This window comes from Gossypium hirsutum, chromosome A13 (genome assembly GCF_007990345.1).
Source record: "Gossypium hirsutum isolate 1008001.06 chromosome A13, Gossypium_hirsutum_v2.1, whole genome shotgun sequence".
In the NCBI taxonomy this organism is placed as follows: Eukaryota; Viridiplantae; Streptophyta; class Magnoliopsida; order Malvales; family Malvaceae; genus Gossypium; species Gossypium hirsutum.
In genome coordinates this window covers 31486198-31502692 of record NC_053436.1, presented here as the reverse complement: position 1 = coordinate 31502692, position 16495 = coordinate 31486198, and the positions used below count along the sequence as shown (strand labels likewise).

General features: G+C 35.9%; 1 non-coding gene across 1 annotated transcript; it reads right to left on the bottom strand.

Moving 5' to 3' along the window:
* Window positions 1-16133: 16133 nt before the first annotated feature.
* Window positions 16134-16240, bottom strand: LOC121213108 (small nucleolar RNA R71). Its single transcript, XR_005908476.1, has one exon. It is a non-coding gene; the product is annotated as a small nucleolar RNA R71 (small nucleolar RNA).
* Between the last annotated feature and the right edge of the window lie 255 nt (window positions 16241-16495).

Genomic DNA, 16495 nt, shown 5'->3' with positions numbered 1-16495 from the left:
GTGGAGAGAAGATGAAGAATGAAAGAGAAAATGATAACTTTTTCTTTGTTTATTTTATTACCCAAAAAGTCATTTTAAATCCCATAAAATATGGCTTTTTGACCAATCTTGTCTCCCTTGGCCGGCCACCTCAATAAAAAGGGTCTAATTGCCATTTAAAAGCCCCCAATTTTAGTTATCTAGCTATTAAGCACCTTTAGACACTAAAATACAACTTTTACCTTTTACATGATTTAGTCCTTTTTCGAAATTGGACTAGAAATTGCTAAAATTAACTTACCAAAATTTACATGCACTTATAAAATTATATTATAACACATAAAATAACATCAAAATAATTTTATCCGGCCTCAGAAGAGTGGTTTCGAAACCACTATTTCGGCTAGACCCAAAATCGGGCTGTTATAGAATTTCTCAAAAATCTTGATGGATAGCCCCAATTACCGTCAAGTTATACAAGTGATCGTCTCTAGCACGCACTCCCGTGAACCTTATATCTTACGGCGGGATTACCAGTCATGGCTAAATCCCTCGTAGTATTAATTCATAGAGTAATGTCGGGATTACCAGTCCAGGCTAAATCCCTTTCTATGACAATTGCTCTCATAAGCTCGGATCTAAATTGCCAGTCTAGGCTAAATTCAGTCCTCAATCAGATTACCTGTCTGGGCTAAATCCTTATTGCACCCATATTCTTCAAGAGGCTCGATCACTCAAGGAACACCTGTCTGGGCTAGATCCTTTCTATTTTGAGATCATCGGATTACCCGTCTGGGTTAAATCCTTTTCTGCAACACATGTAGGATCTCATGTCATGTAAGCCATAATTTATCCGTCGGATTTAACTTTCTATTTCAACCGGGACATTTATCATCTTTCATTCATACAAGCACATTACGTAAATTATCATGCAATGAATATCTAAATTTTTGTACATTCAAGAACACGCATGTTTAAGTATATTAAAAGTTTACTTCGGGTTATACAAACTTACCTAGTAATTGCTTCGGTTTCGTATTTCAGTTATTCCGAAACCTTTTGTTTTCCACGGTCGACCTCCAGAATTGGTTCCTCGGGGTCTATATCAATAAAATTTGACTATTAATACATCACATATTTCATTTCAGGATTAAAAACTCACCTCCGGGAAAAATGACTAATTTGCCCCTAAACTTTTACACTTTTACAATTTAGTCCTAAGGCTCGTATAGTGAAATTCATGAAATTTATAAGTTACCCAAGCCTAGCCGAATATTTTTCTTGCCTATAGCAGCCCACATTTTCTTTCATTCACATTTTTCTACTCATTTTCACAACTTTTATAAAATGGTCCCTTAAGTCATTTCCATGAAAAACTACTTAGTAAAAGTTTTTTACTATCCTTTAAACTCTCACATTTCTCCTTAAATCATCAAAATACCAACATCTCATGCATGGGTAAATTTTTAAATATGAACCTTAGCTTGAAATATGGGTAGAAATAGAGAGAGCATGTTACAAGGATCTCAAAAATACGAAGAGCATTAAAAATGGGGTTAGGGAGCACTTACTATTGAGCTTGAAAATGTTGAAAACCTTAACTATGGATACCCTTAGAATTTCAGCAGCATGGAGAAGAAAATGAGCTGATTTTAGCTTTATTTTCCCTTTTTATTTAGTTTATTACCAAATGACTAAATTGCCCTTTCTTACTAAACTTCCAAATTTTTTCATGCTTGGCCATTTTTGTCCAAAAACTTAAAAATTTGGAAAATTACTCTTTAAGGACCTTTAATTAACAATCCATAACAATTTCATACTAATTGCTTCTACAACCCAAGTTTTGCAATTTATTCAACTTGGTCCTTAATTTTCAATTGGACACCTTACATATAAAATTTCTTCATGAAACTTTAACACATGATTATTTTCATATCCTAGACCTCATAATGATTATAAAATAATTATTTTAATGTCAAATTTCTGGTCTCTAGACCACTATTCTGACTAGGCCCTAATTCGGGATGTTACTTTTCTCCCCTTTTAGGGACTTTCGTCCTCAAAAGTCTAACCAGTAAACATGTGCAGATATTGGCTTCTCATGGTTTCTTCAGGTTCCCATGTGGCCTCTTCTACTCCATGTCTATGCTATAAAACTTCACGAAGGCTATTTTTTTATTCCTCAATTGTTTGACTTCTCGAGCCACAATCATGACCGGTTCTTCACCATAAGTCATGTCCGGTCTAGTTTCAACTTCCGTAGGTGAAATCACATGAGAGGGGTCTGATTGATATCGTCGCAACATGGATACATGGAATACATCATAAATCTTTTCCAATTTGGGTGACAATGCTAAACAGTAGCCTAACGGTCCAACTTTTTCAGTAATCTCGTAGGGTCCAAGAAACCTTGGACTCAGTTTGCCTTTTCGACCAAATCTCAAGACTTTTTTCCATGGAGATACTTTCAAGAACACTTTGTCTCCAACTTGAAGTTCAATCTCTTTTCTTTTCAAATCAGCATATGACTTTTGCCTATCGATGCCGCTTTCAAACAATCACGTATCACTTTAACCTTTTCTTCAGGTTCCTTAATCAAATCAACTCTATGAATCTGGTGCTCTTTGAGTCCTGTCCAGTACAATGTGTCCGACACTTTCGGTTATACAATGCCTAATAAGGTGCCATTTTTAAACTAGTTTGGAAACTGTTGTTGTAGGCAAATTCCACCAATGGTAAATATTTTTTCCAACTGCCTTGAAGTTCAAGGACACAACACCTTAACATGTCCTTAAGAGTCTGAATCGTCCGTTCAAACTGACCATCTGTCTGTGGGTGAAATGCCGTACTAAAACTCAACTTTGTACCCAAGGCTTCTTGCAGCTTCTTTCAAAATCTCGAAGTGAATCTTGACTCCCTATCCAAAATAATCGATAATGGTACCTCGTGTAATCTCACAATCTCGGATATGTACAAGTCAGCCAATCTTTCAAGAGAGAAATCTATCTGTACAGGAATAAAATGAGAAGACTTCGTTAGTCTATCAATACCCATATGGCATCTTTCTTCTTTGGTGTTAAAGGCAACCCTGTCACAAAATCCATAATAATCCTGTTCCATTTCCATTCGGGAACCATCACGGGCTGTAATAAACCTGAAGGTGCCTGGTGTTCAGCCTTGACTTGTTGACATATCAAGCATTTCGATACAAATTTTGAGATATCTCTTTTCATGCCATTCCACCAATACATTTTCTTCAAATCGTTGTACATCTTGGTACTTCCCGGATGAATAGAAAAATAGCTATCATGTGCTTCTTGCAAAATTTTCTGAATAAGCTCGTCGTCCCTCGGTACACAGATCCTGTCTCTGAACATCAAGCAACCATTGGGACCAATCTAGAAATCTGATTCGATGCCTGTTTCGTATTGAGTTCTCTCGGCTTGTAAGTCACTATCATTGATCTGAGCTGCACAGATTTCTTGTAAAAACGTTGGTATGGCTCTTAACTCTGCCAAAACTGAACCATCATCTAACAAGGCCAACTATGTATTCAAGGCTCTCAAAGCAAACAAGTATTTTCTGCTTAGTGCATCTGCGACCATATTCGCCTTTCCCGGGTGATAGTCAATGATCAGTTCATAATCTTTAATCAGCTCTAACCATCTCCGTTGTTTTAGATTCAATTCTTTTTGAGTCATCAAATATTTCAAACGCTTGTGATCTATGAATATACGACAAGTTTTTCCATACAAATGGTGCCTCCAAATCTTCAAGGAAAATACAATGGTAGCTAGCTCCAAGTCGTGTGTTGGATAATTTTTCTCGTACAGCTTTAGTTGCCCGAAGCATATGCTATTACTTTTCCTTCTTGTATAAGCATGCAACCCAGTACATTTAAGGACGCGTTACTAAAGAACAAAAATTCCTTTCCCAGCTTGGGTTGCACTAAAATTGGAGTTTCGGTTAGCAACATCTTCAATTTCTTGAAACTCTGGTGACACTTCTCTGACCATTCAAACTTAACATCTTTTTGCAGCAACCTCGTCAAAGGAGTTGCAATCATCCAAACCCCTTTTATGAAGTGTTGATAGTAACAAGCTAAGCCCAAAAAGCTTCTAACCTCAATTACATTCTTCGGCAGCTTCTACTCAACAATAGCAGATATCTTATTTGGATCAACTCAGATGCCATCACATGACACAATGTGACCGAGGAATACAACCTCTCGGAGCCAAAACTCACTCTTGCTAAATTTAGCATACAATTATTTGTCCCGTAAGATCTGTAAAACCATTTTCAAATGTTCCACATGCTCAGTCTCGTCATTGGAATAAATCAAGATATCATCAATAAACATAATGACAAACTTGTCTAAGTATGGTCAAAAAACATGATTCATTAAGTCCATAAAAGCAACTGGGGCATTCGTCAGACCAAAAGGCATGACCAAGAACTCGAAATGACCATAACTCGTCCTGAAAGTGGTCTTAGGCACGTCGACTCTTTAATTCGCAACTGGTAGTAGCCGGATCTCATGTCTATCTTAGAAAACATAGTGGCTCCCCTCAATTGATCAAATAGATTATCAATCCTCGGCAACAGATACTTGTTCTTGATAGTTACCTTGTTGAGTTGTCGGTAGTTTATACATAGCCTCATAGAACCATCTTTCTTCTTTACAAATAATATCCGAGCACCTCAAGGCGAAAAAATTTGATCTTGTAAAACCTTTATCCGTCAATTCTTGCAGCTGTGCTTTTAACTCTTTCAGCTCTATTGGTGCCATCCTATACAGAGCAATAGAAATAAAAGCTGTCCCAAGCACCAGTTCAATACCAAATTTTACTTCTCTAACAGGAGGTAATCTGGTAGCTCTTCTGGAAACACATCTGGATACTCACATACTATCGATAGCGATTCCAATTTCAACTCAGATTCTTTAGTTTTTAACACAAAAGCAAGGTAGGCTTCATATCCTTTTCTCATACACCTTTGCGCCATCATTGAGGTAATCACAACTGGTGGAGTATCCAACTCACTTGAATCAATCTAGAGAATCTCACCATCTGAGCATTTCAATTTAATATACTTGCTACCACAATTTACAATCACATCATGCATAGCTAACCAATCCATGCCAAGAATTACATCAAACTCATCGAATGGAAATAACATAAGGTTAGCCAGAAAACAATGACCTTGAATCGTCAAGGGAAAATTCTTACAGACTTTATCAACTAGGACTGACTTGCCTAGAGGGTTTGACACCTTAATCACAAATTCTGTAGGTTCTACAGGCATATTTATACTAGATACCAATTTCATGCAAATGTACGAATGGGTTGACCCTGGGTAAATTAAGGCAATGATACGAGTATTATAAATAGAAAATGTACCCATGATGACATCGGGAGCAGAGGCTTCCTTTCGAGCGCCTATTGCATAAGTTCTTGCCGGGGCCCGAGCTTATGATTTTGTAGTAGCATCCTTGGCAACAGTTTGACTGCCACTTGCACTTCTGCGATGTCTTATAGGTCTGCCTCGAGAAATAGGAGTATTCGGCTACGGAGCTAATTCAACCTCTTTATTAGCTCGCTCCGGGTAGTCTCTAAGAAAATCGTCAAGAGACCCACATCTAAAACATGCACCACTCTTCATTCTACACTCTCTGAAGTGAAATTTATTACAGCTTTTACACTTCAACTTTTGATCATCTACACTTCCCACACTTGTTACCATAGGGGAAGAAGACTTCGGGTTATGTCGCTTGGAGCTTCTTTTTCTACCCAAATATCCTACTGATGAAGTGGAACGTTCTTGGTGACTTCTCGATTTCTTTGTGAGGAAGAAATGTATTTTGCCACTAGAGCTCTTACTCAAAACTCGAGCTTCTCTCTTAACTTGCTTTCTTTCATTATTTAGCTCTTCGGCCTTCTTGGCCCGAGTAGCTAATACGGAAAATTCTCGTATCTCAAGGATTTCGACCAGTAATTTAATTTCCTCATTCAAGCCTCCCTCGAAGTGCTTACACATTTCTGTCTCTGATTGGACCCACTCCGTTGCATACTCACTTAACCTCACGAATTCCCTTTCGTACTCTGACACAGTCTTATTTCCTTGTTTGAGTTCCAGGAACTCCTTTTGCTTCGAGTTTAAAAATCTTCGACTGATGTATTTCTTTTTAAGCTTAGCTTGGAAGAACTCCCATGTAGTGTCTTCCTTCGGTATCACTGAGGATACCGTCTTCCACCAATGATATGCTGTATCTTTCAGAAAAGATACAATGCACCTCAAGCATTCCTCGGGTGTACATGACAATTCATCCAAAACTCCTACAGTATTCTCGAGCCAGAACTCAACTCGTTCAACATCATCTGCAATCTTAGCTCTAAACTCTTCAGCCCCATATTTTTTAAGTTTGTCCATTGGAGCTTTACCAATTCTCGCAGGTGACATACCCTATGACACTTCTCCCTCAGGCCGAGCAGGGGGTAGAGGAGGTCGTGGTATATTAGGGCGGTTTCTCAAATAATCCCCAAACCATTCATCCATCATCTCGAAGAAGGTAGCTCTTGCCTATTCCCGGCCTTCAAACATAGGCCTTCTGCTACTACTAGAAACAGCTCACTGTTGGAAGCTAGAGCATGGCTCTCGGCTCCCTCGGACTCATTTTGGGCTTGATTGGAAGACATTTACTATATTCAAATACAATTACAAATGGTTAGGAGATGTCACACTATCATAACTTGTATAATGGCATGTATAGCTATACTTAATACATGCTACGTTAGTCCGAGAACTGACTAAATCGTAGCTCTGATACTACTAAATGTAACACCCCTTACTCATACCCAAGAACGGAACCAGGTATGAGGTGTTACTAGACATATACTCGGACACTTTTGGAAAATACAAGTTATAAAATTTCATTCTAATTTAAAACCGACTAAACAACATCATAGTGTCCCAAATATGAACCTACAAGGTCCAAAACATACATTAAAAGTGATCCGGGACTAAACCAAGAGCTATAGAAAAATTTTAGAAACATTACTAGGGTTATGCCTTACATGCCCGTGTGGAGGCAAAGCACAATCCCGTGTGCTTAGGGACACGCCTGTGTGTCCCACCAGTGTTGAATTATTTGGATTTATTTTCCATTTCGAACCTACAGAGTTTTTCAAACGGCCCAGCACACGCCCGTGTCCTTGGACCGTGTCCCTCACAGAGCCTAGACACGCCCGTGTCATCACCCGTGTCCAAAAACCCAGACATTCTATTTATGATTTCATCATTCAATTTGAGGCACACGGCCAAGGGATACGCCCATGTGCTAGGCCGTGTCCTCCACACGGTTGAGACACACGGCCATGTTTCTACCCGTGTGTTTACTACCATGAAAACTGACCTAAAATTTTAAGTGCAGGGGATACACAACCGGATAACACGCCCATGGGGGCTGACCGTGTGTCACACACGGGGGCTGACGTGTGTCACACACGGCCTAGACACATGCTCGTGTGTCTACCTGTGTGGACCTTTTTAGGGCTATTTTCCAAGCCTTTAGTCACCCTCTATCATCCATACACACTTAAAGGCTTCAATGGCATTTAGCATGGCCTAATTATACTCTTAAACAACCTTGACATAACTCATTGCATGTTAACCTCATCTCATCGGTTTAGTACATGCTAAATCATCATTTTCGTATTAGGGATTAACATAGCACATCTTACTTTTTACACTTAGGCCATATTATAACCATATACCATTATATGATATGTCCACTCTCAAATTATTAGGTTCCATTTCAATCATCTACTCATGATAAACCTCATCATCATATCTCATGAAACATTTAAACATAGACATGCATCATTGGTAGGTTTACTACCTACATCAATATGAGCCATATCTCATGGCCATATACAAAAGAATAAGTATACCATTTAGGCCCTTACATTGGCTAGCCAAATGACATATATAACAAAATAACCAAAAATCCTATACATGCCATTAAACAAAATGGAAGTATTTATATACCAAAGCCAGACAAGTCGATAGTGTGTTGATTCTCCAACCGTCTTCCAATCTTCACAAGTCCACGAGCTCTGTAAGATAGGGAAAAGAGAATGGGGTAAGCATTTATATGCTTAGTAAGTCCGGATAACTGGAAAGTAAACTTACCGGTTAATTAACATACAACCATATTAGGCACTAATTCCAACAAACATGAAATAGTTTCCCTATCACATACACTCAATCATCAAGTTAGTCTCATAACAATACATCATGTCATTAGTCTTAGATGAGCTCATCAATTCAATATTTCCATTTCTATTTCTCCTGTTAATCCCATTGAACTTCTCAGAAATCTTGATGGATAGCCCCAATTATCATCAAGTTATACAAGTGATCGTCTCTAGCACGCACTCTCGTGAACCTTATATCTTACGGCGGGATTACCAGTCATGGCTAAATCCCTCGTAGTATTAATTCATAGAGTAATGTCGGGATTACCAGTCCAGGCTAAATCCCTTTCTATGACAATTGCTCTCATAAGCCCGGATCTAAATTGCCAGTCTAGGCTAAATTCAGTCCTCAATTAGATTACCTGTCCGGGCTAAATCCTTATTGCACCCATATTCTTCAAGAGGCTCGATCACTCAAGGAACACCTATCTAGGCTAGATCCTTTCTATTTTGAGATCATCGGATTACCTGTCTGGGTTAAATCCTTTTCTGCAACACATGCAGGATCTCATGTCATGTAAGCCATAATTTATCCGTCGGATTTAACTTTCTATTTCAACCGGGACATTTATCATCTTTCATTCATACAAGCACATTACGTAAATTATCATGCAATGAATATCTAAATTTTTGTACATTCAAGAAGACGCATGTTTAAGTATATTAAAAGTTTACTTCGGGTTATACAAACTTACCTAGTAATTGCTTCGGTTTCGTATTTCAGTTATTTCGAAACCTTTTGTTTTCCACGGTCGACCTCCGGAATTGGTTCCTCGGGGTCTATATCAATAAAATTTGACTATTAATACATCACATATTTCATTTTAGGATTAAAAACTCACCCCCGGGAAAAATGACCAATTTGCCCCTAAACTTTTACACTTTTACAATTTAGGCCTAAGGCTCGTATAGTGAAATGCATGAAATTTATAAGTTACCCAAGCCTAGCCGAATATTTTTCTTGCCTATAACAGACCACATTTTCTTTCATTCACATTTTCTACCCATTTTCACAACTTTTACAAAATGGTCCCTTAAGCCATTTCCATGAAAAACTACTTAGTAAAAGTTTTTTTACTATCCTTTAAACTCTCACATTTCTCCTTAAATCATCAAAATACCAACATCTCTTGCATGGGTAAATTTTTAAATATGAACCTTAGCTTGAAATATGGGTAGAAATAGAGAGAGCATGTTACGAGGATCTCAAAAATACGAAGAGCGTTAAAAACATGGTTAGGGAGCACTTACTATTGAGCTTGAAAATGTTGAAAACCCTAGCTATGGAGACCCTTAGAATTTCTGCAGCATGGAGAAGAAAATGGGTTGATTTTAGATTGATTTTTCCTTTTTTATTTAGTTTATAACCAAATGACCAAAATGTCTTTCCTTACTAAACTTCCAAAATTTTCCATGCTTCCCATTTTTGCCCAAAAACTTAGAAATTGAGAAAATTACTCTTTAAGGACCTCTAATTGATAATCCATAACAATTTCATACTAATTGCTTCTAGAACCCAAGTTTTACAATTTATTCAATTTGGTCCTTAATTTCCAATTGGACACCTTACACATAGAATTTCTTTATGAAACTTTAACACATGCTTAGTTTCATATCCTAGACCTGATAATGATCATAAAATAATTATTTTAATGTCATATTTGTGGTCCGAAAACCACTATTCTGACTAGTCCCTAATTCGGGATGTTGCATTGTTTCCACTAACTTTATTTTTATTATTAATGGTTTTGTTTTATTTATTATTTTATTAAAATTTTATCACATTTCATCAATTATAACTAATACACTATCGTCCAATTTTAAACCTAAAATGGTATAATTATTATAAAAGTCCCATATCCTTATTCTAATTAAAGATCCTTTAAGAATTGGACTTTTAGTATTTTTACGATTTAGTCCAAATACCTTAATTTATCACTTATTTGAAAAAATTACCTAACCGAAATTCAATTCAAATCTTATATAACTCCACGAATATCTAATAAAAATATTTACACTTTTAGTTTACTGAAACGAGATCCCGATACCTCAATTTCCAAAACCACTGACTTTAGAACCAATACACTTGTACCTTGCCTAACTTTCCAAATAACCAAAATTATTAGACCAAAATTTAGTATAATACTGTAATACCCTTGTAAATATTAATAAATAATATTTATTGACTCTATCATTGGAAATTATAATTTCGAAACCACCATTTTTTAGACATTTAATATTTCATAGCCTTTAACTCTTAGGCTCCATCAACTTTTGAAAACATATTCAAACATGATTTCTAAGTATGTGCATAAGATCACAACTTGGCAACCAAACCATTTAAGACGTTAAACCAAAATACCCCTAGGTACATGAAAAAAAACCAAAATGAACCTCCTAATACAAATATTGTTGGGTCAAAAACAATAGCCTGGATGTTGGCTTCAAGTTTTGGGGCTTTGAGAATCACTTGAACCTGCACACGGAGAAAACAAACGTACACTGAGCAATAGTCCTCAATGGTAACTTTATGATTCAAGAGATTATTAATTAGTATAAAAGCACGACAATAAGTATGTGAACTCTATTTTTAACTTGTATAAGTTCGTATATATAAGTGTGCATATCTCATTAGGTAAGCCAATTTGCTTAACATTTCAACATTATCATCAAAGTTATACTTTTGCTACTCACTTTTCAATTTCATATATAGCAAAGGCATTACTTTAATCAACTTATCATGAACTATTCCATTACTTACCTTATACTTACCAATTATTTCATTTTTGAAGCCTACCGACTTGTTCACATTCATTTCAACGCCTAAGGCTTGATTCCATTTGCTTTACATAATAAGATGCATACTTCTCATTTCAATTTCATATATGAACATATTCAAAATCTCAAACATCATATTAGTTTGTTTCGATATAAGTTTGCGAACTTATTATTAGTGACCTCTAACCTAACTTGAATTTCAATACTGATACACATAATAGACAACCTGCAACTACATCTGGCATTGTACTTAAGAAAAGTTACTAGCACATATAGTGTGTAACAACCCAAAAGTCAGTGGTGTCAAAAAATGTGATTTCAAAACTCTGATTTCCATAAATCAGACTCATAAATATTTTTATTAAATATTTACAAACTTAGTTTAGAATCAAATTGAATTTCAGTTAGGTAATTTCGTTGGATTAGTGCTTATTTTAAGTACATGAACTAAATTGCGTAAGTGTTAAAAGTTGAATTATACTTAAAGCATAAGTAAATTATAACCAAGGGAATCATTAGAAAATTAAGCCATTGGTCTATTTATACTAGACGATATTAAGATAGGATAGATTAAAAATGTAACAACCCATTTTCAGTGAAATCGGAACAGTATTTCGGAACCACAAATCTGAGTAAGAAAGAAAATTTATTTTAATATTATTGCATGGTTCATATTATAATAGGATTTTTATATGAAAATTTTGATAAGAAAATTTTACTAATTATGTGTTTAATTATAGAAAGGACCAAATTGCATAAAATGCAAAAGTTGAGTTCTAGTAGCTATAAGTATAAAATAGCTATGGAATTCAAAACTTGAGGTCCTTATATGGTAATTAGCCTATTAAAGAAAAGTTAGTAGATATTTTTGATGAATCATCCATGGAAAATTAGAAAAAGGTAATGACTAAATTGGAAAGTGGAAAAATTAATGGATGATAAATAATTAAATAGAAATAATATCATTTTATATCATTTTCATCCCCAAAAATTTCAGGGAAACCCTAGGAGAGAGAAAGGAAACTAATCAGGCTTAATTAGGTATGTTTCCTTGTCCCGTTTTTAGAAATTTTTATATTTTTGAGATCGGGATAGTTTAATTTATCTATTTTAAGGACTAATTTGCAAAGTTATCAAAGTAACAAAGTTTTTCCATGGATGAATATGCTGAAAATTTGAAATTGGTGGTAGAAAATGGAATGTTGTTGATAGATAAACAACTTTTACAAAGTTAATTTTGATGAAATTATGAATTAGGGATTAAATTATAAAAGTGTAAAAGTTATGGAAAAATTTTGAATTTTGTGAAATACATGTGTTGTAAAAGTTATATGAAAATTTTGTCTAGGCTTGGAATAAGGATTAAATTGCATAAATCTCATTTTCCAAGCCTAGGGACGAAATTGGAATTTATGAAAAGTTTAGGGGTAAAATGGTAATTTTGCTTAAGACGTAAATTGAATTCAATTGAATATGAAATGTGATAAATTGATGATTAAATTCATTTATACAGATCCAGACAACTCAAATTCAAAGTTAGATCGAGGAAAAGAAAAAGTTTCGGATTAGTAGATTTCGTATACGAACAAGTATCTAGGTAAGTTCGTGTAACTAATTTTGTACATTTATATGCTTGAATTGAATGTGGTGTATGAGAATTATCTAGTTGTCATAATTATGAACATTGAATACATATCCGATAATGCCCGATAAACGTTAAGTTTCGTTTGAATAGATAAAATTTGAAGGATACAAGTTTTTCCCGAATTGGTTGTGGTCTTGCATATGTTGCGGACACACCATAGCTCGAAAGAATATCTTGTTAATAGTCCCCTTGAGCTTCCCATTATAGTGTTCCTACGAGCTTCCCGTTATAGCTCTTCAAAGCGTCCCGATAGGTTGTGATCTTACATTTGTTGTGGACACACCTTAGCTCTTATGAGCATCTCGATTAAAGGCTCTTTGTGAGCTTCTCGATAGTGCTCGCTTGAACTTCTTGATTTTGGCTATCCGGAGCTTCCCGTTAAATGGCTCTTTATGAGCTTCCCGATATAGTTCTTTGTGAACTTACCGATTATGGCTCTTATGAGCTTCCCATTATATGGCCCGAATAAGCTTCCCGATAGGCTCTTATTGAGCTTCCCAAAATGGCTCTGTGTGAGCTTCCTGTTACAAGGCTTGAGAGTGTGCTTTTCGATTATGTGCCCTAATTGGGTACCCTTGAACACGAATTGATGGATCACTAATTTGTATACTTTGTGTATACTACTTGAGTATCCATCGAAATTTTAATGATTCAACGGATAAATTCTTGAAATAAGATTCTATGAGATTAAATGAATTATATCTCGAATGTTCCAGAAATTTTTGAAAATTTGTAACATGATGAGCTCATGCATGTTATTTAATGTACATGTGAATTATGTGACTAACATACTTGTTTGAGTGTATGTGACTAGGCAAATTTGCTAACTTATTGAGAATCACGTTATTATATGCTTAATTGAATGAATGTAACTGGTAAGCTTAATTCTTATTATACGAACTTACTAAGCATATAAAATGCTTACCCAATTTTCTTTTCTCTATTTTATAGTGCTCGAAAGCCCGTAAAGGTTGGAGTCAGTTGGAGCATCATCACACTATCCTCCATCTTGTTTTGGTATAAATAGAAAACTTATTTTATAATGGCATGTATAGGGTAATTTTGCCCATGTTGGCATGTGAATAGATGTTTGTAATCTAGCCATTGGAATGGCTAGTAATGCTATGTTTTGTTATGATAATATAAAGTTATATCATGTTTAATATATACATGTATATGGTATGGTTAGATTGAATTAGGGTAAAATATATACTTCATGCTAAAAAGGTAAATTTGACTATATGAATGTATGTAATGTTATACTATGCATATTAATGATAATTGCTTATTTTCATGCTTGGTATTGGTTGGTATATATGTACAAGTGTCGTTGTAGGTTAATGGAAAATTTGGGTGAGAAATAAGGCTAGGAAATGGCCTTATTTTGTCCATACGTGTAGACACACGGGCGTGTGTCTTGACCATATGTCCCCTGTATATTAAAAATTGAGAAACAAAATGCTCAGAATTGGGCACATGGGCAGATAAATAGGTGTGTGTCTCAGTCGTGTGTGATATACGGCCTAGAACATAGGCATGTGTCTTCGCCGTGTGAAACCTGCACCTAATTTGTGAAAATTAAATTGACCACATGGGCGTATGGTAGGCCGTGTGGCACAAGTCAGAGAGTTACAGGGGTTAGACATGGCCTGCGGCACGGGTGTGTCCTACGGTCACACGGGCGTGTGCCTTGACCCTACGGGCGTGTGCGCCCTGCATATAAGGAAAATTTTTAAATTTTGCAAAAAAATCTATTAGATCTTGATTTAGTCTCAACTTGATTCTAATGTTTAAATTGGACCTCGAGGGTCCATTCAAGGGATAATATGATTAGTTTTAGTTATGAATAACAAATGACATGAATTACATGAAATTATTCTGTAAACTTCGGTAATGCTTCATAACCTTGTACCGGCGATGGATACGGGCTAGGGATGTTACATTTATTGGTATCAGAGCTATGATTTAGTCGATTCTCAGACTAACGTAGTAAGTATCAGTTTAGCTATACATGCCATTATATAATTTTTGATAGTGTGATATCTCCAAACCATTTTTAAAAGTGCTTTCCTTAAGTAATGTCATCCAACCAAGCTAGAGGTGAATATGAGAGTTAAGAGCACTGCTCAAGCTTCCATTCAACGAGCTATATCTAGTAGTAGTAGAAGGCCCATATCTGACGGCTGAGGTGAGGAGGCAAAAGAAGCCTTCTTTTAAATGATGAACAGGTGTATAGGCAAAAGAAGCTTTCTTTCAAATGATGAACGAGTGTATATCAACTACTCTCCCCTCTTAACCTATAAATAAGACTTCATTTCACCATTCCTAATCATCCCTCATCCCTCATCATTCTCTCTTTTCTCTCAATTCTTTTTAGCATTTTCCATTCCCTACGCCTAGCATCATCTCTTCATAGAGATTTTAGCAATTAAGCCTCTTAAAGAGCCCTTAGTCAGCCACATTGGAGAGTTATCAACAAAGGAGCAAGGCAAAGGAGCCAAAGAGCCTCGTCGGTCAGAGTCTTGAGTGACAACCACTTTGATTTGGGTTTAATCTTTCTTTTCTTTGATTTAGTTTGAAAATGTTTGCTATGTTTCCTTTGTTCTTGTTACAACAAAGTTAGCTTAATTTTATTTAAGCTAGGATGATTGCTTTGACTAAATAATATTTATTTGATTCATGCTTATAATATTTGTGCCTCAATCGATCATATTTTCAATTAAAATCAAGTCTGTATTTTATTCATACATGTTTGAAATGAACCTGAATTAGCTGAGCGATCCTAACCAGACGACAGCTAGTGGACACATAATTGAAATGTGCATGCTCAATTTAGATCCTAACTCAATTAAATTGCAGGTTGCATAACAACTCTAACCAAGCTCTGTTATCTGCATAGTTGTTAGATTTGTGTGATTAAATTGTTTCAAACCTAACACGTCCTTGTTACCTCGCACGAATGCTAAGAAACCCTTAGTAAATAAGGATAAGTAAAATGCATAATTACTGAGTAAAGACAAGTTGAAATGGACCTTGGAAATCAGAATCAAGACCAAGGTAATGGAGCCGATTGTATACGAAATCCCATCCTAATTGCCGATGATAAGGATCGATGCATCAGACAATATGTTGTGCTAGTTTTCAGTGAGTTAAATCCAGGAATTAGAAAGCCAGATATTGAGGCAACCCAATTTGAATTGAAACTAGTGATGTTTTAAATGATCCAAATGGTGGGCCAATTCAGTGGTGTGCCCACGGAAGATCCACATCTCTACCTTCGATTATTTATAGAGGTGAGTGATTCATTCAAGATAGCTGGTGTGACTGAAGATGCATTGAGGTTGAAGTTGTTTCTGTACTTGTTGCAAGATCAAGCACGAGCATGGCTCAATTCATTGCCACCAAGTTCCATATCTACATGGCAAGAATTAGTAGAGAGATTTTTGGTTAAGTATTTCCTGCCTAGCAAAAATGCTAAGTTGAGGAACGAGATCACAACTTTCTAAAATTTGGATGACGAGTCTTTGTATGAGGCTTGGGAGCAATTTAAGGAGTTACTTCGTAAGTGTCCTCATCATGAGATTCTTCATTGTATCTAGTTGGAGACATTCTATAATGGTCTCAATACACATACAAGATTGATGGTAAATGCTTCTGTGAATGGTGCAATTTTGTCTAAGTCTTATAATAAGGCTTATGAGATCATCTAGAGGATCGCGAGTAATAACTATCAATGGCTAACAAATTGAACAGCTTCAAGAAGACGTGTAGCTGGAGTGCATGAAGTTGACGCCTTCACTTTGTTATCGGCTCAGGTATCATCTATTTCCTCTATGTT